Source organism: Pagrus pagrus (assembly GCF_965226575.1).
Source record: "Pagrus pagrus genome assembly, chromosome: 3".
Taxonomy (NCBI): Eukaryota; Metazoa; Chordata; class Actinopteri; order Spariformes; family Sparidae; genus Pagrus; species Pagrus pagrus.
Window position 1 is genome coordinate 1,429,604 of NC_140187.1, and position 21,388 is coordinate 1,450,991.

The 21,388-nt window shown below is 42.0% G+C and overlaps 1 long non-coding RNA gene across 2 annotated transcripts in view; it reads left to right on the forward strand.

Annotated features, from left to right (window-relative positions):
- The window catches only part of LOC311255111, a 140,655-nt gene that overhangs the window by 74,653 nt on the left and 44,614 nt on the right, over positions 1–21,388 (forward strand). Inside the window, exons 3-4 of one of the 2 annotated variants that reach the window (XR_014622320.1) lie at positions 1,183–1,327; positions 6,275–6,443. This is a non-coding gene — a long non-coding RNA (uncharacterized lncRNA). The remainder of the gene's footprint in view (positions 1–1,182; positions 1,328–6,274; positions 6,444–21,388) is intronic. The other variant, XR_014622321.1, reaches the window with a different exon arrangement.

Sequence of the window (21,388 nt, forward strand, 5' to 3'; positions counted from 1 at the left end):
ACACAAAATCTAAACACAGTCTTGTGAAATATGGTATTAAAAGATCATGTCGCTTCGAGCTGTGGGAACAAGTGCGTGCTGGTTGGAGGAGATATGTGCTGCCAATCAACGTGGTAGAGGACGAGAGATTTTAGTTTGTTTTAGATGTTAGTTTGGTTACGCTACCTCGAGCCTGAGTACATCATGACATCGAGACCTATTTGGTCTTGATACTGAGTAAACAGCTGTGATCAGTGCGTCATCTCATACTGTAGTAGTTGACAACAAATAAAGAAAACTTCTGGTGTTTCTAAGGGCCATCATATCTGCGTCTTGGGCAAATAAATTGATCTTCTCGTTGTCTTCTTTCTCTCAAAACGTATTTGTTGTTGCAAATTAGCAGAACATGAATGTACTTTCTAGACTGGTTTGCCAACATTGTACAAGTCTTGATTTCAAGTTCCTTCGTATTTGGACGGGCCCACAGTTATAGTTTCCATTTAAAACTGTGGACTTTGGAAGGAGGTGAAGGGACTTGTGTTTACGTGGTGCTTCTGGTCTACTGAGCACTCAGAGTTGTTACATTCACACATTCACACTCTGATGGACGACCTCTCACTGATTGAGGAGAAAACTGGTGTTGAGGTTCGCTCTCTGGACACTCGCATGTTTGATCACACAAGACCTTCGCTGACGTCCTCAACTTGCTCATCAGGAGCAATTTCTCGTCGAGTATCTCGCACAATGATACTTCAGCATGCAGCCGGGGGATCCAGGGATCGAATCACTGACTCCGACTGGTGGACGAGACGCTCTACCTCCTGAGCCACAGCTGCTCCTGTGTCATCAATACCTCCTGAATACTGAACGCCTGACTTCCAGTCCACTTACAGCTGGAAAATGATGCTTCTTCTTATTTCTGTTTCTACTCTTTTGCTCCTGTAATTGCCCAAATTATTCGGCTCATATAATTTTTGCCAGCAGATTGGCAGTGTTGACAGTTGACCGCTTGGCTGCCGGTGCTGTACATAAAAAATTATTTTCAGTTAACAGTTTAGCAGCATGTTATAAATTCAAAAGTAGATGTTGCTTGTATCGATTTTAAGATTAGAAGAGTCAGTGCTAATGGCTTGAACCATTTGTTTTACTTCAAGCTCAGTTCACTCAGCTGGATTTCAGCCCTGATCTCCTTCTCTCCCACAGTTTTTGGACGTCGGTGGGAAAAGGCCTCAGATCAGAGGACGATGATTGCCATGTGTGAACTGTTCAGTGGGTGATCCAGAGCTCGCCGATGCCGATGGATATCCAACAGACTAAACATCTGCCAGGTCGTGGAGCCATGAATGAGGTACAGCCAATGAAAACAGACACTTCTCTCCTCTGTCCTCTGCTGTCATCAGCAGCATCTCTCTGAACTCAGTCTTCTTATGCCTGTCTTTGTTCAGAGGAGGGAACAAAAGTATAGTTTCTATCAGAGTACATTGACATACACACAAGCTTTTCAGTATTTGTAAGCTTGTTGTCCTTGCTGAACCACAATATGGTTCGTTTGAATGGGAAAATAATCTGCCTTCAACATCCTCTCACTCCTATTCTTTTCTTTTCTTGTTTTTTCGCTGCAAATCAGAACACAAACAAGTTGGATCACATTGTTGCCGTGTCACATCTTGCATGTTTGATTTCGTAATGTGTGACTCCCTGTCGCTGATCAGTCACGTAGTGTGCAAGACTCCCGATTACAAGACGTGACGCTGTGTAGTGTGACCAAGGCATTAGTCCGGGCAGTAGCATGGAGCTAATATGTCTACAAGATCCACATTTCTGTGTTAAAAGATGACTCCCTCTGCCCCCTCCTCACCCGTTTTCCAAAAGACAACACCTCTATTTCACATTCCAGCGGGACAAAGGACAGAGTGATGGATCTATATAAATGTGACACATTTAATCTGGTGCTGTCTGACCTCCCCTTAACTCAAACAGACAGCAGGAGCTGTGAGACAGAGAGTGTAAGGACATACAGAGTCCCACTGTTGATGCAGGTTGCTCTGGTCGATTGAGGACATGGATTACCTAACACTTCTTTAGCTGCTCTTTTCAAGGGGAATCATTTATGCAGGATTGTTTCAAGCGCCAGCCAAGGAAGCTGCCATCACACTGGTCCCATCCGGGCTGCTATAAAGATAGAAAACCACTAAAGTCTGGTCCTATTCCAGTTGTGAAGTAAATACCTTTTCATACTTTTAAAGGAAAAGTTACACATTTTAAAGCATATTTGCTTGTTGTTGACAGGTACGTACAAAAACCAAAGAATAAAAACAAATATGCGCTTTAATGGGTGTCACGTGATGGACTGTTTATTGGCTCTGAGTAGTTAGCAGACTCCAGAACTGGTCTCAGAGCCAGTGTTTGCCGTCTATGTGTTGACATGATGTCTTAAGTGTATGAGAGCGTCCGATGGGATGTTGTATGCTCGCTGTCCACACTGAATCTGTTGAATATGCATTCTGTTATTTAAACAAACCAAGTACTGACCTCCCTCCGGCCAGCTGCCACCTTATTTAAGTCTTTGTTGTGAAGAAGATGGTGTTGTATCGATAATTCCTCATTTCAACTTCATGTATCAGCCGTTCCTCCTCCGCTTCGCCTTTCAGCGCCAGTGTCAGGAATGAAAATGGAAACAGGATGTTAGCAGGCTCAACAGAGGGCATCGTGTCATCGGCCTCGCTCGCAGCCAGTTAGGACACCAATGAAATAACGATGATTATGTCTCTGACAATTGCTCGCATCACGTGCAGTTAGGACAAGCTAAGCTAACCGGCTACTCATTGTACATAATAGTGACTGCACAGACATGATTGGTACCAATCCTCTGAGCCACCTGTCTGCCAGAAAGTGAACAGCTCTGAGTGCATTTCCCAAAATGTCGAACTATTTAGAAGATGTATTGTTTCTGAAGTCATCACATAGATCAGAAATAACTAATATTTACAGGATGTTCAGACGAATACAGTCTAAAATGAATAAGGCAATTATATTCAGACTGTATGAAAAGTAAACCCATTCGTCATTAAAAAAATATATATTTGAACCCACGATTTGTAATTTTTCAAAACAAAATATGTAAGTAGCGTGGATCATGGGAGTTCAGTTCAGTCTTCCGTGTTGAACAACCACCATGGAAAACAGAAAACATTTTGTATAATGTAAGTACACAACTCAACAAAATATTCAGGAAAGCTCCGGTCATTTTTGGACATTTTATTGCAGAAATGTTTCATATTTTATCTTGAAGCAGAAAAGATCCACTGAACCTTAAACAGGAGAAATATATTTGCTGCTTAAGAGTCTCTTCTCTCTGATAAAGATGAATTGTTTCCTAACTTCTATAAACGGCCTCCATAGGGTGGTGATTACCAAAGTGGACCTCTGAGTGAGCTGGAAATTTCCGATGAGCTGCTTTAATAGGTGATTTCAAAGACAAAGTGGTTGTGAATACACACAGTGGACCTCCCAGGGCTTCATTTAAAAGAAGCATCTATGCAGTGTTATGACTGAGACATGAGCCCTTTTCAGATGAATCAAAGTTAAGTAGCCCAGAGCTCAGGGACAAGTTGGCTCAAGGGTAATCTGGCATTTTGCTCAAGGGTCAGAACTGGTGCAATGTGGAAAGTCCTAATTAGTGTAACATAAAAGCAGCACTGGGATTCATATTTTGGCCGGACAGTGACAACACTCTCTGCAATATAGATGATATGAGAGACTGAACACATTAATGTTGGGGAGGGAAAACTGAGCAACAGGAAAAGGTCAACAGGATGAGAAAAGATTATTCTGGACACCTAACGAGCCCGAACAGCTGATTATTCATATCGCAACAGTGAAGCTGAAACATGTGGACATTTTTGTGAAGATAAAACTAATGTTATACACCACCAGAAGGAAAGAAATATAAAAAATATGTAATATAATAGAAAAGATATAAGGCACTTTCTGAGGGGGTGAAGAAAATTAGTTTTGAATATTATCAGAATTTGAAACAAGAACTTGACCTATAAGAAATATTTCCTCTCAGGGTGAAAGTAAGTAAGTTTATGGAAAAACAGAATTTTTAGAAAGAAATTGCTAATTAAATTTAAACAATCAGTATGTACTGACTCTAGGGTCTCTTAATCAACGCAACAACAAAAAAACAGATATTTGCTGAGTGTTGTGTTGGAGCAGCCAGTGGGCGGCGCTCTGGAGGAGAGAGTCGGTGCAGATCCAGACCTTCTGGAGGAGTAAACACCTGAAGTCTCATCAGACTCTGCTCTGATCCGGAGCCGCTCACCGACGGGAGGAGAGCTCAGAGATTACTTTTGAACTTGAGCTGGAGGGGAAATAAAATGATCCTTCAGTCGAACTCGCTTCACTTCACAACATTAGATAACATCCATTGCTTATGATAACGTGACGTGACTCAGGCACAAGTGCTCATGGACGAGGTAATGTTTTAAAGTTTTATTTAATTTGCATTTAGTCTCATTCACCAACTTCCTCCCTCACTCTCTGACTATTTCCTGGAAGTTATAGCGACAGGCGACCACATGAAATGCGCTGTTGCCTTGAGGAAACGTGGATTTCTCTGGTTTGAACATTGAACCCACAAAATTTGGAGTTAATGTGAGAACACACCTCAACAACATAAAGAACAATGGTCCTGTCGTTTTTAGATATTTTTTTAGTCTTTACAGATAATATCTTTAAATCCTTTGAATGGAGCCAATTTGAAATTAAATCCTGAATTTTAATTTATGTTAAAAAGCACAAAGTTAATGATAACTGTTAAATAAATGGTTAAAGTTCTCTAGTACAAGATCGTTTTCCCCAAACTGTTTGTTAAAACTAAAAAAAAAACAAATCAAGTAAATATTTTACTCAGATTGACTCAATGTGATATTTTTTAGCGTGATTTGGAAATTGAACCAGCAGCTGGTTGAGCTGACGGCGTTACTAACCAGTTTTTCTAGTCATGTTTCTTTTTCCAGCACTTCCCGTGTCACAAGATTTCATAGTTCTCAAGACTTTTCCTTCACCAAAAGATGACAGATTCACTATCAAAATCAGTCCTTTTAGTCTAAATTCTGTTTGTCAGTGAAATGCCTGGAAATATAGATCAATCCAGACGTATAAAGGCAGACGGACACCTTGGATCCACGTGCAGTATTCCTGAGGTGGTGCCAGGATCCTCGACAGGTGCACAAATGTGATGTTTTTCACACGTGAATCTTGTTACTCACTCAGCTTCACTGGCCGTTTCAATTACCACACCTGCTCATCTGCTCAGGGTTTGAGTGGATGTAGAAGTCAGCATGCTAACATGTTTGTGACAGGGCCCCAGACCTGTGGACATATCTGTCATGTCATGCCAGTGGGAACCAAGGTGGAAAGAGTGGGATGAAGAGATCACTGTGGAGAGTGTGTGTGTGTGTGTGTGTGTGTGTGTGTGTGTGTGAATTCCTGTTAAAGTAGTGCTAATCTTTCCTCTCACACTGATGGTGCACTTTTAAGGATTTAAAGGGTCAGAGATGCATCAGATACAGTATTTTACCAGGGAACAGGTTGGTGTTAAAGTTCCCATTAACATCCGGTGGAGTGCTGTTTGCTTTAGGATAGAAACAGGCAACTAGGGAGGGACTTGTGGTGGATATTGATTGGTGTTCACAGTAGCCAATAGTGCTGAATATCATTACGGCCTCTGCCATGACGGTAGCGCTCCTCTGATGTGCCGACGACTCTGCTGGGATTGGCAGAGTGAAAACAGCCGTACCAAGATGGAGCAACGCAGTTTGACGACAGGATTTCTTATGGGGGTTGGCTCCTGGCACCCTGAGGCAGAGTCAGCAGAAAGGACTGCTACAGTAGCTGCTCGGCTACAAGTTAGCTACCTAATGGCAGCTACATTAACAGCAGTTACAGGTTTCTTAAGCAGCAAAGCTACCGGATCTCTCCATCAGAAAACTCCATCAATCTACTCGGTACTTTAAGCGGCCTGTATCGTTCCCGGAGGCTATGTATGGCACCTGAAACCTGAACTTTAAGTGTTTTTGTGCCTTCACCTAATCAGACCAGAAGCACAGCGCAGTCACAAAAATGAAATTCAAAATGAACATGCAACATATCAAATGTAAGGTTTCAAACATGTGGGTGGTTTGCAGACACGTTCATTGCTGACATTTATTTTCCGGTGATTTCGTTGAGTGTTTCTCTGCAGTGGAAGATGATAATATGGACGTACCGTGTGTGTGTGTGCTTATAGAAAGAAGATTACAAATGTGAGATGACAGTCGAGGAAAATCCTTCACATCTAACTGACTGTAAAAAGCAGATTCAGGGTCGAGGTTACGATTGAAGTTAGAGGAAGGTCAGAGCTGGACATGAAGTCAGCTGCTAGGGTCAACAATCGAATGAAAGTCACCAGTCTGTAGGTGAGTGTGCATTTTGTTTGATATGTTCTGGTGTCAGGTGGAGCTGATTGTGTCTGCAGGCAGTGCTTTTCATCTGCCAGAGTCTAACATATTCACACAGAGACAGAAAGAAAGGAAGAAAGACAGAAAAAGTGATTTTTTCTGTTATTTAATGACACCATCACACGACAAAAACAGCCGAGGACAAACAGAAAAGAATCATAACCCCCCAAAATGAAATTAATAAAGGAAATAAAAGAATAATAAACAACAGAAAGCTGATATTCTGTGAGCGCCGTTCATTTCTCTCAGCCTTTCCTTTTAGCGATGCTGAACTTCGAACAGCACCACAGTATTCAAGTGCGTGCTGTCGCTGCATTAGTAGCCCGGCCCATTAGGGAAAGGTCAGCCCATGCAGGCACATATCGAACACAGACATCCCACCGATGTCTCAAGCTGCTCCTTTCAAAAGGCGCTCTTTCTTTCAATGGCTCGCCAAGCATTTGTATTACTGTGGAAATCAAGTTAAAAGGTCAACAACTCTGTGGCCTCCTTTTGTTTTGTAAGTGTGAGTGGGTGGGTTTGAATGTTTGTGTGTCTGTGTGTGTGTGTGTGTGTGTGTGTGTGTGTGTGTGTGTGTGTGTGGGCAGCTGTGAGAAAAGCCACAGTTGGCCTACAGTACTTTTCTCCATCTCATCTTCTCCGGTGTCCTTGTGTACCTGTCCTCCCTCTCTTCCCTCGCCTCCCTGTATCCATTAATTCATCACGTCATGTGACGCCCATCCATCTTTTTGTCGTCGTTGCGTCCGTCTGTCCTCCCTGCATTCATTCGTTTTACAATTCATCTGTCATCAGCTTGTCTGGTGCTCGGATCATTTGCACTTGAGTATGAAGTTGTAACAGTGTTGTATTTTACAGCTGTCCTGTCTGATCATGTCCACGACTCTGCTTCTTCTTCCTTTCCCACCTTTTGTCTTCATCTCTTCCACTCATCACCGTCTCGTTTCTGCTTTATTGTTACCAGCGGTGGAAAAAGTGCTCAGATCTTTTACTTAAAGCTTTTATACTTGATATTTTTTTATAATGACAATGTGATATGAGACTGTCAGTCCAATCTGCAGCTCCCCTCCTCTCCCCTCTGTCGAGATTCATGAGTTTCAGCCACAACTTTACTGTTACACTTTACACCTCTCAGCGTTGTCATAGCGGCGTTTTCTGAGGAAAAGCTGTTGCTCAGCAGCGAACAGCGACACAGAGACTTACTTGTGAACATAGTGGAGCATTTATCAGCTGGAGAGCCAGACGTTTCCCTCAGGAGTTAGTAGGGACCAAAATCAGAGCTAGAAGAGAGGATATTGGACATACATTCATCAGGTGACACAAACATGTAACATGTGACTGCTGGATGTGGAAATAAGCAACTATTTGCCCAGTTATTAGAATAAAATGTTGGTGTTTCTACAGTTTGTGTCATATCATGTCTGAATTACATGTATATAAGCAGAAGTTTCATGTCAAGAGGTGGAGGGGATGGTGGTGGCTCGGCAAGATGGCTGCCAAGCCAAAGACAACCGTTCGAGACAACGTTTCAACATCTGTGAGACGTTGTGAAACGTGATATGTTAACGAGACATCGTGGCACCTCCAGCTATGTTTGTGACAACAGAACCAGGTATTTTAAGTCAAACGTGATTTTTCTGAACCGAACCAGAACATTGCAGACATTTATTCTGGCGACTGGGTTACCAGAAGGTCAAATTGGAAGGTTGCTGGTTCGATTTCCCAACTACCCCCCCGGCTGCATGTCGAAGTATCCTTGAGCAAGATACTGAACCCCAGATTCCTCCTGACGAGCAGCGTGGCACCTTGTAAGGCAGCCATCAGTGTATGAATGTGTGTGTGAATGGGTGAACTTTGAGTGCTCAGTAGAAATGCAAGTAAATAATTGAAAAGGTGATGATGTTTCAAACTTGTCCTGCTGTTGTTATTAGAGGTTTAGGTATCAGTAATAATATAACGATGTTAAAAGCATCACTTTGTGTAAACTGACGCATCAGTGCTGTACTGCTGTAGCTGCAGGAGGTCACCGTGTATCTGAGGGCTTGTGAGATGATTAAAAATCATATAACATTGTATAATTTCACCTCGTTGGGCCTCAGACAGTTATTCAAATAAAACCATTTAAGATAAGAGGGGAAACGTCTCTTTTTGCAAACAGTGTAGAGATAGTTGAAACATGACAAAGGTTTCATTTTGAAGGACTATCATCAGTTCATCCAGGTAAAATCTTGACCTGAAACGTGTTGACAAATGTCACATAAATGAACTGGAGTAAAAAGTACAGTTTTCCTCACAGATGTTGTGAGGAAGTATCTGAGTTGTACTCATGTACAGTACTTTGTGTCTGTACTTTGTGTTTGTACCTGCTCCCTGATTTCTTTCCTTCCTGTCCTCTCGTCTGACCTCACCTCCCCGTCTCATATCTCATCTCCTCTGTCTTTGCTAATCTCACCTCTCCCTCTCCTCCTCCTCTCACCTAACTTCACCTCTCCTCCCTCCCTCCCTCCCTCCTCGCTCTCCTCCCTGCACACATCCATTTGCTCCTCAATTCGTCTATCCATCAAATTGTCTCGCCCTTACCTCAGCTATCCTTTCCACCACACACAGTATAAAGAATGGTAGTGTTTTACACCTGCCCTCTCCTGTCTCCACTCCCTCTCCTCACCTATCTTTATCTCGCCTCGTTCCTCACCCCCGTGCGTTTCATCTCCTCCTGTCTTCTGTTACAGGAGGGCTCGACTAAACAAGACAATGTTTGGCTGCAGTGGGATTGGCTTTTGTGTCTTTGCGGTCGTCCTCATGTATAACGTTTCTGTCTGGCATCACGATCCCTGCTGTAGACAGAGCTATCTTCACATTTGCGCTGTAACCTAGGTTTTGAAATTGCTCTCTCATTATCTATTTTGTTTTATTTGCATATTATTCTGTCTGTCTGCAGCATGTAGTGTGAGAGCATACGGCACGAGGCAGGGAGCAGAGCAGGAGTTGGCAGAGTACCTGTCTATTGATTGTAATGGGCCTGAAATTATAGTGGAGGTGTGAAATGAATATTAGATTTGTTGCTGTTTGCTGTAATTTTCCGTGGTGGAGCGTTCTGTCTTATTTGTCCGTCCGGCGCCTTGTTAAAGGCAATTCGAGGAGACAAGGAGGGGAATTGACTGTGGGCGTCGAGAGAGGCCCGGTTTTGAAATCTGCATTCAGCCGACGAGCTGATACACTTGATGTTTCCTCGTTTCTCTTCCCCCGCTCTCCTTTTCTCTTTCTCCCTCGTCTGTAACGATCACACCTTTCCATAGAGGTCCCTTGTAAACGTAAATCTCTCCGATCTGTGCTCTGTCTCTCTTTCTGTCTCTTTCCCCTCACTTCTCATTTGTACCAACGCTCCCATCCAAAATAAAAATCCTTGTACTCTCAAACCATTTTCACGGCGTTTGATGTATGATTTATTTGAAATCGATTCCCCCACACGCTCATGGTTTGTTGATGAATCTGTCTGTGATCTGCCTGTTTCGTGATTTTACCTCATATCAGGAGGGTCTGGCAAACATGGAGCCTGAGGCCGATATATGATTCATCAGAGATCAATAGACAATTCTTGTCTTGTCTTCAAAGAAGAGTCATGTCTAAGTACCTTTTGAAGAAAAGATCTGTGTATACATCTGACTGTGTACTGCAAACTACTCACAATACTTTAAGGTATGTAGATAAGTTAGGACAGATTGATCAGAGGTGGATGACAATATTTATTATACATCATAGATTCATATGAGTTTGGAAATAGAGAGACTTTGATGGCTGGACTCCATCAATATGAAGCATTAACTTGTATACCCATATGAAGATAGATAGGACAGGACATCCCTGGACACGATGGCGAAGTGAAGTCAGCAGGTGCTTAATGGAAACTCTGAGTTGAATCTCCCTGGACATCTGTGAGGTTCTGGTGGTAATGGAGACACGGGGAGTTTCTAAGTAGGAGGTCTGAAACCATCAAGATCTCAAATTAAATGACAAAATATCTTGTTTGTAACTCATCATCAGAATTACAGCTAAAAGCATTTTCTGAGTTGGCCGACGAGGACAAACAGGGCGCAACTCAAAACAACACGAGCAAACAACTTCATCAGTTTGACAACACGTGTGCAGCATCCAGGAAACACGCTGCAAACACACAAATCAACACAACACGTCAGAGAAAAGGGCTGTAAACACAAAACAAGGCAACAGAAGTGTTTCCAGAGATCATGACAGTGTTGTTACTACAGCTCATGTTGTTAAGTTACTGAAGTCGGGTCGGTGCTTTCAGCAGTCACTTTTCCACAAACTCCAGCTTTACAGCATAAACGATGATACAGACCCGACTTGAATAATTCAATGAGTCACAAACTGCAGCAGCAACGAGCGTGTCCAAGGAAACTCTTCTGTTGTCTCGCTCTGTATTTATCACATTTCCAGGTTCAGTTGTTTTGTGTTTATTTGCATCGTGTTCCCTAAATGTTTGTCATGTGTTGTCAAATGGTTTATTTAATTTTGCAGCGTCGGCCTCCGTCATGTTGATCTGATGTGATCTTCTGACTAATAATACCCCAACATGTCTTGCAGTGGTGTGTCCCCCAAACCCCACGCACATTAGCCCTTGGGTACAACCCTGCTAACGTTTGCTAGCTACTATAATATTGACTAATGTGAACCTGAAACAATCTCTCAGTTATTAATCCGTTCATCATCGACTATATATATTCAGGAAGTGTTCTTGAGGAATCTTATTGTTCATCGTCCTCAAACGTTGAAATCAAATATCCGCCCTTGATCCACACTCTGCCGCTGAACTATGCTGAAAATATATAAAATATATGAATTGATTTTATTTGAATAGGTTTCCTTCAGTCAAGAGGCTGCATGGTTAGATTCAACTTAAAATGATGATCTGGCTGTAACGCCGCTACCAGCTCCATCTCTGTGCACTTTTTGCCGTCCACATCTTGCACAGTTAACACATTCAGTTTTTATCCACAGTGACGTGCACTTTCTGCAACATCACAGTCACTTCACGTTACTGAAACATCACTGTTAGAAACTAACAAAAGTGTCGAGGGGAAATACCACAGAACCCTGCAAATATTAACAATGTCATAAAACAGAAGAGGCACAGATGAAAACCGTGACAAATAAAAGCCAGCAGATTTTGTTAAGAGCATATTAGATCACACAGAGGAGGATGTTTAAATACCACAACACAGAGCGGAGAGACAACACAGACTAAATTCAGAACATTAACCTCATTACATTTACACAGACGGCGTCAGAGATGAGTCATTTATCAGCGGTGCCAAGTGTCAGAATTAGAAGAGGACTATTATTACAGAATGACACAAACTAATCAGTACGATGTGTCAACAGTGGAGAGGTGAAGAAAACAAGATTAACCAAACAAAAACCCAACAGAACAAAAAAGGATGTACCAGTGCCTGAAATGGGCCGGCACTCACCAGTTCACAGTACTGACCCAGCACAAGACGATCTCCAAAGGCCCCTGCAGCGGAGTATTTAAAGGAGTAAAGAGCCTCTGATGACTGATCTGGTGGCTCTGGGACTGGCTATTCTGATTTTTGTCCACGTGAGTACCCATACTTCACATTGCCACATCCTGTTGAGTGTAGGTACACACTTCTGAACACTTGTATGACTGCATCTGTGTAAACACGTACTGTAACTAGCTTAACACTGAAGAAAACAAACAAGAAACAGAGCGGAAAAGTTCTCGTTGAAATGGAGAAGGAACGCCGATCAACCCCGAGCCTTACCCGTCAGCTAACTTCACACCATGTGCACAGTGGACCTAAGTGCTGGACAAGAGACCGAGTTGATTACTTTTACTATTACTTCAAGGGATATGATTGATTTATTGTAAAAGATAAGAAACCCGGATGGCGGATTTGCAGAGAAGTTGATTCTTTTGAGTAAACGGTAAACAAGGACTGAAACTATCGACTGAATGGAGCGAGTGTGTGGTGCCACACTTCAGCCGTGAAACGTGCAAAGAACAACTAAGCCTCAGGAAAAAAAATCAAATAACACAAAGAAGCATTTGCTCATAAAACGGCTGATGAAATACTGAAATGAGCTTCACATGTAGCAAACTGAGAAACGAGCACAGGCTGCAAACATCAGATTATGAAAGCGTGTTTTTAGAGCAGCGTATAAAATTGGCAAACATGGCCGGCCGCTGGTGGACTCGCAGGCTGATCTGGGTTTGCATAAGATAAATGAACTAAATGTGGAGTAATAATAAAAATCCCAGAAAACACCATGTCTTGATCCATGAGCGTGGACGCTAGTGTTTGTGGGACCGACCCATCACGGAGGCTCTGATGGAGGATCTTTTTCATCAGTGTCTGATTTCTTTTGCTTGTGAAGGAGTTTCAGTGATGTTGGGAAGGGAGCGGCCGCTGATGGCCAGCTCTGCTGTTAGTTCAGGGGTACTCTTGAACCATCGGCTTGAACTTGCAGAAAGTGATGTAAGCAAGGAAGTCCCTGGTGTCAGTCATTTTCACATTCAACTCTACTAGCTGTATCATGCTTCACCCCAAAAAATCACAGCGGGTTAGACCAGTGTGCTCATGATGTTTCATCCAACGAGTGGTAAGTTAAAGAAGTGTCAGAGCTGTCGGGCTGTCGCTGTAAAATTACAGAGTTCTTCATGATCACTTTAAAAAAAGCAGCAAATGAGACGAGCAGAGATTCCAGAGACAGGACAAAATATAAAAGGCTTATTGATTCGCTCACGTCTGCAGCATTTCTCAGCAAACTGGGACTGATGTATGATGCTCTCACAGAGCTCAGCGACCTCTCTCTAACTCTGAGAAAGAGAGATGACAGTGCCAGAAGAGAGAAAACCCTTTCATGCGTGTTACCCTCCATGTGAACTGCAGACTTGGACAGATACATGCAGGTCAGTTCCTCTGTGGACAACATGATGCCGGATGACTTGTACCACCTCTTTCCATGTCGGCATCAGAGAAAATGCATCACATGACTGTTTAAAAAAGGTTATGCATGACATGAAAGTCCCAGATCCTGGTAGCTAGCCTGAAGAGGAGTTAGATCTGCAGAATGGGAGCTCTGAGGTTCTCTCGTGTGCTCGAAGCGAGAGAGGAGAGAGAATTCACAGGATTTGTGAATACAAGAAGATCAAGGCATCCTGTACACCTGCTGCATCACAGCCTCGACTAAAAGCTGTTTCCACGAGTGAGTGTGAGAGGGCATTCAGCGCTTCAAACTGAAGGAAGTGTTGAAGAACGGATGTGGAGAGGTTCTGCCTGACGAGAGCCCGACCCACAGTGGATTTTTGGGGCTGATGCCAATACAGATGATTGGGAAGTGAAAAACTTCTGATACCCAAAAATCAGCTGAAATCAACTTTTTTTTTTTCAATGATCCATCAAATCTGGTTATCAAACACTAAACATAAAGATATGGATATTGATATATCTCTAAAAGGCCAGAAGTGGGTGTAAGAACATTATAGTATAATAATATTTTGATAAAATGTAGCAAGAATACATCTGCACTGGTTGTTAAATGTAAAGAGATCTTCCTTGTTGATCGTCTCGACCATCAGAGTTTTTAATTTGAGTGTATTTCTATTGCGGAGACACGCTGTGCTGATCCAGATCTTCAGGACACGACTGCTGATTTTAACAGTATTACTGGAGACGGAGGCGTCAGATCATCAGTACTTTGGACATTTGTTTCTGGTGGAATATAGAATGAATATTAATAATATAAAATTATTGTTTGAAAGTTTAACAAGCAGTTCCTGTCTTCCAAAAAAGATATGATGTGAAGAAAGTTGGTCACCTAAAATGTGCAGACCTGTGTGGTCGGTGGAGGACCCCAGTGGTCCACGAGTATTATGTAAAATATCATGTTTTAACGTAGTGTTTTTGTAAAGTCTGTGACTTTGTGCGACTCCAAAGCCTCACAGTGAGTAAGATACACATGGTGTTTATAATATTAAATCAACTTGTTTGAATTGACATACATTATCATGTGACACTGCCAGCGTAACATTTGTTCATCCGTATTAAGATTCGTTTCAAGAACGATCCTCCAGTTTGGAGCCAGACGTTATTGTTTGCCAATGTCTCAGAAAAGCAATACCGTTCTTCCTATGAAGATGGCAGCAGGGACAATGATGAGTGAGTAGGCTGTGCTACTTTTTGTCATCTAATTAGGCTGTAATTTGTAATTTACTGTTGAAGATTGTTTTTGAGGATGTTGGGAAGTTACAGTAGATGGTCCGTGAGAAACAATATTTCCTCCACCAAGGAGGTTTTGTTTCCACCCGTTCATTTGTTGGTTGGTTTGTCAGCAGGGTTACACAAAACCTGCAGTCCAGATTTCCACCACACTTGGATGGAGGACGGGTCTCGGCCAGAATAGAACCCTTTTGGTGGGCATGGATAAATGGACAGATCCAGCAGATCCAGGAGTTTCATCTCATTGTCTTTAACATTGTTATAAAGGGCGTTTTTCGACATTTTCGTAAATTTCTAAGGAAATAATGCATGAAAAAAAATCAGATGGACTGAGGAAAGACTGCTCACTGATCTGAGCTCTGTGTCTGTGTTTGCTGATGAAGTATTATACGGAGTTGTTGGGAGTTTCTACTTTGTTCAGTCCGTAAGCAGCCAGCTGTGTCCTGTTATCAGACTAATATCAAGAGACGCAGACAGCAGGAGAAGATTAATTAATGTGCAGACTTCTCTGTTCTGTCTGTGCTGGAAATGACTATTAAACTAGATGTTGGTGCTGTTAGTAAAAGCATAAGGAACTGACATTGCTATATTTGATTATTATTTCTCTTTCTTTCTCATGTTGACACGAGGACGTACAAGGAGACTGGACCTGTACCCTGGTTACACACATAATATGTAGGATGAGGAATTTGGCTTCATCTAAACAATAACCTGTGTGTTGTTGGAAAGAGTCGGTTAAAAGCCAGCAGCGTTTGAATGCAGAGCACGGCCTGGCATGGGGTCGGACTAATGCCTGGTGCTGTTCCATTAGCAGCCTCGTACATCAGCAGCAGAGTTCGATCCGAGGAGCCACAGGCGGCCTGTGGATGGACTCAAGGGGAACGACGCTAGAGACTTCAAGGAGGCTGAAGACGAATGGGGTGCAGCGTTCTGGATAAGCTGTAAAGATTCTGTAGTTATTTTAGATTTGGGCCGGCTGATTCCTGGTTTCTGTAGTTTAGATGCTGGGATGAAAAGTGGAATAAAAGTAAGAACCGTGCAGGTTCGGTCAGCAGGAACATGGAAGACAAGTGATGCTCCTGATGTTTAGCAAAACCAAACTTATAAAAATTTGAGTCTGCAGTCTTGAATTGATCTACACTGCTTGTTTTTAAGTTGCACATGATGGGACACTGTGTTGACACTACTATGCAAGATGATTTTGTAGCTTTGAAACTACAAAATAAGACAGAAAACATGGTATTTTTAAGGTTTTGTCACCAAAAACAAAATCTTAAATATGGAACAACTTTCCATGAGGAATGTAAACTGCTGCTGATTAAAGAAGAGCTGAGCTGAGCTGAACTTTGACTGGACTGACCTGTTTATCGCATAACCTCGAGTCAAGACGAGCCCTGGCTTCACTACACTCACCAGACACATTCCCTCTGCCTGAAAACAAAAAGCCATGAACTCCACTAATGATGTGTTTGGGTGCTGCTGGGTGGCTTCCTCTCCGAGCTGAACGTCCTACATGCCCCATCACACATGAACAATTTATACTATACAGGCTAATAGGTGTCTGAAGAGGCAAACACATCCATAAGTGTAGTGTTGAGACTGTTGAACACAGCGCGGAGGCCTTGAAATTACGTTCTCATAACAATAACAGCGTGTGTGAGCCAAAGCATCTTTTTTACCTCTTGAAACCGACAGTGACACTGACTTAAGACTTAACAAGTGTTTGACGGCCAAGCCGTGTGAACTGCTAGCTTAACGTTAGCTTAGTGAGGCTTCAGCAGATGTATAGATAGCGACAGAAAAAGGGAATGTGATTCCAGTGCATACTCATACCTAAATGACTGAACAGGTCGAGTGCCAGTCACTCCCAGAAGAAAATATAGACGTACCGGATCTTTGTCGTACTTTACGTTACTTCACTGCATCAGTTAATTAAAGTAACTTACCTTTTACCTTTTGGTTTCACAGGGGACACGCGATGAAAGTCCTGTGCTCGTTGGACCAAACTGTCATACCCGACCACTGCCCTGAGTGGACTTTCTCACTTATTATACTACTTTGCCTGACTTCCTCCTTTGCTGCAGTAATAATTACTATTCCCACGAGAGGTCACTGCCTTACAAGAAACGTCATTATGTGTCATGATAAGGTGCTTTCACAGACATATATGGTTGTTTTTCGGACTCATACTAGTACTCCTACTGTTGTAGCGTTTCTACTGCTGCTTCTCTCAGCTGCATGCTCTCAGTCGTAGCTTCATACTGTCCACGTCACTCTGCCCTACAAAAATGTGAAAATAGCTTCCTAAATTTGCAGCAACAAAACCTGTCCTGAAAACCAGAGCACAATGCAGTGTCTGCACTCAATGTACCAAAATGTAATAATGCAGCAGCTGAATCTAACCATGATGAGTGTACCAAGGTGCATCATAGATATTTTTAGGCATCTAGAGGACATGAATACTGGATTATCTGTGAAAAAAGGAAAATAACTTTTGTTTTAATTTAAGTGGCAGGCTTTTCTCCCCTGGTGTTTCCGACCGGTATCATTGTTGGGGCCACTGACCCAAAAACGACTAGATCGTTTCCGTTTTCTTCAGATCAACAACTCCCAAAAACACAGGACAAAAAGTGAACGTATTCATTTATTTAGTCTCTACTGGAGATGTGAACGCAGACAGAAATGGTTCCAGGCTGCCAGCCTGACAGATCGACAGTCAGCCTTCATTTTCCTGAGAGATTTCGTGCCCAGTGGCAGACGGGATATCACGGGTTACAGCCAGGTTTACAGGGAACCAATCTAAACGTTGGTGGCGTCATTATTCCACCGCCATCACGCTGTGCAATCACTTACTTTATCATGACAAGTGAAGGTGAAAAAACGTTTGTAATCCCAGTTGAAAAAGCAGTTTTTATTTCTGCTATAATCCTGAGACAAGGACCAATCGATCGATCCTCTCTAACCTTGACCTTACTGTTGCTGTAGAGGATTGTTAAAACGTTAATAGAACGTTAATAGAGAAAATAAGTTGTCATTGATTAAATCCAGAGTTTTACACGATTGAAAATTGACATTTTCTTGGCCAACACATCCTCAGAACAAAGCGACTGAACAGATCGATGCCTGTGACTCCTAAAACTACATATATCATGCAAGCAACATGACTGTTGCAGCGTACCGGACCTTTAATCATGCAGACGCAGTTCGGTTCAGTTTAGGCAACAACAGCACTTGATGAGGTTTTGGAAAAGATCGTGTTTTGGGTCAAATAACTTCACTACTTATGTAACTTTGCTTAGGTTTGTATGTATGTAAGTTACATTACAAACTTAATATCAGTAACTACGTCACTGAGTTAAAATAACTCAGCATTAACTTTTGGTTAAACACAGGACACGAGCAGCGTTAAGTCCTGTGTTTGTTCAACCCGTCTGTCCACCCAGAACTCCTCCTCATCCAGAATTAGTCACTATGATTAAACCCTCTCAGTCGCAGAAGTTGAGGTGTGATGTTGTCGGCTGTCACAATGAACGAGGGTTGGCTGAAAATCAACTGCAACCAATTCAGTTTTTAACTCTGACCACAATCATACAGAACCTCACTGAAGTGCTTTTATCTGTTTAAACTTAAACACAACTTCAGTGTGCAGAAATAAACAATAACTGTTGTTTATTGTAAAAATCCTCTGAAATACAAAAACATGCACATAAATGTTGGGGCCGTCTCGGCAGCTTCAAAAAGCTCCGGCTCAGTGTTGTTTTCATCACAGCGCAGCAGAATCTCACAATGTATGAAACCTACTTTCACACAGTGTTTGCTTTAGAGAGGGTTTAATTATTACTAATCTTTGATGTGCGCTCCAGAAAACAGCCATCTGGGGTCATTTTCAGTGTGCTTTCATGTTAAATGAGTTATAAGGATCTTAGAAAATCAGAGCAAGCAAAAATAATGTTTAATTTTCCAGACAGAAAGAATCGAAGTCTTTCCACACATGAACGCTGAACTTCTCCTCAGTGCTGTTGTGAATGAAGTGCTGATGATTTCTGAACTGTTCACTTATAACATCATTTTTATTATTACTATTTTTAAATGGACAAAAATGTATTCTAGTCCTCATTGTGAGTCACGTTGTAATGTCAGAGTATTCACCTCTGGCTGGAAAATGTTTTAATTTTTAACAATTATTTATCTGTGATGCTGGAGCCTCAAGCATCGTGCGTTTCTTGAACACTCATTATAATAATAATTTTCCATTGAAAGCTACATTATCAGGCCCACAGTTACAAATTACAGGCTCTCTGTCGAGGCATACCGTGTAACATAACTGTGTAATTGGCTGGTCTGAGCTTCACGTATGAAACGTCCATGACGCCTGGTCACCAGGTCGGATCTATTCCCATATTCCAGCTTCTGAAAAGGCCAAGAGTTGTCAAATGAGCATGATATTGAATGTGTCATGTAAATGATCAATTGACTCTACACAGATCTCATTACACAGCAGCCTCTGATGTATCAATCAGTGATGTAATTTGATTGGATGGCTTCATAGTCGATTCTGTGTTTTTTTTAATGAGAAGTGGATGAATAACAGTCAATGTCTCACGCTCTGGGTGTTTCTGTGGTCAACGTAATATAATTATGTATTTGTGATTACAGATATGTTTTCAGTCGCCTTTTTTAAATCTTGCAACAACATTTTATCTTCGTAGTTATTTATCTGAACTGATTTGTAGTCGTGACAGTTGCACCAACAGGGATTTCTCCTGGTTATGGCAGGAGAAGAGCCAGTTAGCCGTTAACTTGCAGCACGTGGCAGCAGAGTTGTGTTCAGGTAGAGACTGATTTGGTGCTGTGGGACTTCTTATGAGCGTGGAAGAAGAGGATATCACGCTAATGCACGGGATTACCAAGAAAGATGAGGTTATTCAAACATAAGACATTTGTTGAAGCACTGTGGTGGGACGAGCTGACAGCGTCACGTCGCAGCGCTTTGTATTGAGTCGTAAAGGAAGTTGGTGTCGTGAAACCATGTGCCAGTGCGGCCAGTAGAAGTTTAACTTGTGGTAAAACAGCATTTTAAACATTATATGGGGGCAAGAAGATTAAAAGAGTTCTGACTCTCTCCCTATTCATGTAGATATGTGTTGGTTCTTGTTAGCCCAGCTAACTGCCAGGGGACTTTGCCAACGTGGCTGCAAACTGTCGAGACTTGTCTAAAAGGACTCTGGACTTTTAGCGTACAGCTAACAAAGCAAATAGAGCTAACAGCTAGAAACAGAGTGAAATGATAGTTTCTGTTCAGAGGAGCACGAATCGTTCACCAGTGAACTGCAGATCAATGTGACAAAACAACGTCTTTGAGTTTTAACGGTTTGCAAACCAGCTCGTACCCCCTCCTGGACGGGAGTGTGGCTGTAGATTGGCAGAAATAACAAGACTAAATTCTCTTTATTATTCCTATTAATCATAAAATAATATTAATCAGAAGACTCAGATTACATATTTTGCATGTTTTCTCTTCAAACAGATTCTCTAATGTGATATTTTTCTTTCAATCAATTGGCGCTGATATTAATTTCCTTCTTTCTTCACTAGCAGTACATGTCTGACAGTTTATTAGTATGTGCACTGGCAACGCCTGACTTAACAACACGTTTACATTAAATAACTGCACTGAAGTACTTCAACAAAATACAGTTTGGAGGAAAAAGTACTTTGAATGCTAATACTATTAACCGACAATCAAAGAAACATTTTGATTTTGGAGCGTTTGCACTACAGGACTTGGAAAGTTGGTGTGAAGTTCACAACCCAACAAATATAGAACAAACATTTAAATGTTGCGTCTTGATTTCTCAGGTAGTTTCTCAGTATTTGACTCTGTTGTTTTGAAAAATTTGGTCAGACCGTAAAGTTAAGACACTGAATATTTACCATCATAACTGTGAATGTCACTCCTCTGCAGAGAAATGATGTGTGGTTCAGGTGCTGTAAGTCACAAGGACACGAACAAGAAGGAGCGAGGGCGAAGATTAATTAAGTAAGTTCAGAATGATGGATATGCAGCATAAACTTTCATCCGTTATGGACTAAATAAAAACTTTGGTTACACTTGCGATCTGCGATATTTAACACACAGGTTTGTCTCTCCGGCGATGACTGCAGCACACTATCGCTCTCCACTGTTACTGCTGTTGTAGCGTCCGGCTCTCAGGACCCTCACAAACAAGCAGCAGCAGCAGCAGCAGCAGCAGCCCCACACACAGCACTGCTTAAAGATTCACAGCTCCACTTCTTGTTTACCAAAACTGAATGAATAAATGATGCAACCCAGGAAACAACGTGATGCAACCCCAACTTCTCCTGCTGCTGTTCTGCAACATGCTGAGCCAGCCTCCACACATCCATATGAAGTTGTTTCATCTAAAGTGTTATAATCTTATTTTTTCTTCCAATTACATCTCGCAGCATTAGGACTTTAGCAGCCCCAAGTGGCAGCAAGAGATTTGTGCTTTATGGGAAAACAACTGCACTCTCTTTAGCAGATGAGTGAAGATGGTCCTGAAACAAAGGTTTGGTTTGGATAGGAATGTTAAAAAGTTTAAAACCAGCGTTTGGAAATGTTTTCAGAACGTTTCTTTATTC